This window comes from Etheostoma spectabile, chromosome 18, assembly GCF_008692095.1.
Source record: "Etheostoma spectabile isolate EspeVRDwgs_2016 chromosome 18, UIUC_Espe_1.0, whole genome shotgun sequence".
In the NCBI taxonomy this organism is placed as follows: domain Eukaryota; kingdom Metazoa; phylum Chordata; class Actinopteri; order Perciformes; family Percidae; genus Etheostoma; species Etheostoma spectabile.
Genome location: NC_045750.1, coordinates 6217892 through 6220522, shown reverse-complemented (window position 1 = coordinate 6220522; position 2631 = coordinate 6217892).

Below are 2631 nucleotides of genomic sequence, written 5' to 3'. Positions count from 1 at the left end.
TTAATTCTTTTGTCCTGTAATTATTTAATCACTTCACTTCATAGGAGAGTTTACCAGAATGTTACAGTCACCACAGATTAAGGTTAGTGGTATAAGAGTAGTAGAAACATGCCACTCTTATTTGGTCGTTAAAATTTAATTGCAGGTCATATTAGGAGTGTAAAGTATTACATATAGTTCTTGAGTCTTGCACAGGTCCCCTCATTAATAAAGGAATATTCAAATTAGACCACGCTTGATATTAACTCCCCTATTTAGTATTTATAAACACTATATGAAACTTTAATAATTGCTGTATAACACACTATAATGTAGCTGTAAACTGATATAGGTTTAATATCAGCTATAACCCCTGTAAACAACAAGTGGAGGCTCGTGTAAGAACAGAAAATAAATGATAATATAGTAAAGCACAGTTGTTATAAAACAAAATATGTCTTCATAAGACATCAAGGAAGAAGCCAAATACATATAAAATGCCTTTAATGCATCTGGCACATTCTTACTGTAACTTCCTGAAGAAGGCTGAACACATTGAAGCTGTTTTTTATCTTATTCTATTCAGAATGTGGCAGATGTATTAAAGGCGTTTTATATATATTTTTTGTAAAAGACGAGTGTCTTGGCTTCTTCCTTAATGTCTATTGGATTTGTTCGTGCCCCCTTCCAAAGAGCACGGCCTTTTTATCACTAATTCCAAGAAGCTCTCCAGTCTCTTCCGTTCTTCACGTCTTCATAAGTAGACGAATATTGTACAATAATAGACACTTCTTTGTCTTTATATCTGCTTACAACAGCATTATAGGGTATTATTTACTATTAAATGGCTGCTGGGGGACTTAAACTAGTGTTTGCATTAAGTGGTGAAACAGTTGACTTCACTTCCAAAGGACACTGAAAGAACAGAGCTCACCAAGTACTCTGTGATTGACTAAATATCCCCAGCACTCTACCTGCTGCTTACATGAATCTGTCAGCAGCCCGGTGATACACATCATCTCTCTTGAGCAAACATCCTGATTAGAGATAACCCAGAGCAAATGTAAATTCTACAGACCATCTAGGTGGGCATGTTGATTTATGGTTTCCCAGAAATGAAATGAAAGCGGGGGTTCTCACATTTAGCCAGAGAGAAAATAAAAACTGCTGTACTGTAGAGATGATTTCATCTAGCAGAGGTGTGTACGAGCGCGAGTGTGAGGACACCTGAACTACATGTTCTTTCTCTCACAGTTATTGTTACAAAGACAAAAATGACTCGTCAAACTGCACATTGTGACGAGAAGTCTTCGTCATTTTATTTTACTTATCAATAAAAAACAGTCTAATATTTGCTTCGACTTTATCGCTAAAACTTGTCTGCCAAGCATGACTATTTCTACATCACTTTCACTTTATATACTTTTCTTTCTTTTTTTAAATGCCAACGCCACACATCTGTTGCGATCTTAAAAGCATGTTGCTTGGCAACCAAATGACAACAGGTCACGCTTACATTCGCCCTCCCACTTTAGTCTCAGATCACTCTTCTCTGGTAATTCACTCTTGCAAAGAAGCACACTATAGAGCAACCAGATTAGATACGTGACAGGTTTTTATTTCATTTTCATGTGTAGCTTTTGACCTTGATGACATTAAGAAAGAGAAGAAGAGAATCGTTTAGCGCTCTGCTTCTTTGCTGAGTAGTTCTGAAACGCGAGTCAGTTGTGTTGATGTTGTGAAGTTGAATGCAGGGTATCAGCTTAAAAATATCTGCAGTTAGACATTTACACGAATATTAGGGGTCATTTTAAGGTTCTAGATTTGGGGTTTGACAATCACTTCGCACCATGAAATGCAGAGGGATCTGATTTTAGAGTATTGGTTTTTTTTCCACTTTTGACAGTTTGGGACATACTCCTATACGCTTTTAAGAGCTCGTTGTAATGACTGATACTGCTTGTGTTTGATAAAGGTGCTCTAAGCGATGTCTTGCGTTTTTAGGCTAGAACATTTGTTGTCACATACCGCGAACATCTCCTCACCATCCGCTAGCCGCCTGTCCCCAGAACACACTGGAAAAAAACCGCGGCCTCTAGACAGCCCAGGCTCCACAATCGCCATTAAAAACAATCTGCGCCATCCTGTACCACGATGCATAACAAACAATGTTCCTGGAGACTGTGGGGCCGGCAACCTGTAGCTCACCTGAGACCTTGGAAGTGGCCCGGGTTCGAATCCGACCTGTGACCCTTTGCTACTATCACTACCTAAAATAAGTAGACAGAGACTGTGTGTATAGCAAAACAATTCTGTTAATACATCCTCCCCTCATCATCCATCTTTAAAAAGGATGGATGGATGGGGGCTTAAATTGTGTCCCTGTTGCTTTGAAACTGGACACATGGGACGTCTCTCTTCTCCAGAGACCATCTGGATGTGTGTGTGTGTGCGTGTGTGTTACCACAGCAGATGGATTACCACCCCTCTGTCTGAATGCAGTCCATTCACAGGTGGGAGCTACAACCTGCCATTTGAATGAAAGACAAGATCCAGCACTGCAGTGAGAGGAGACACTGCTGTGCACAATACCAGAGTGATTCCAGCACACTCAGTCGCACTCTCCATCTGTATGCAAATGAGGTCTTTTAC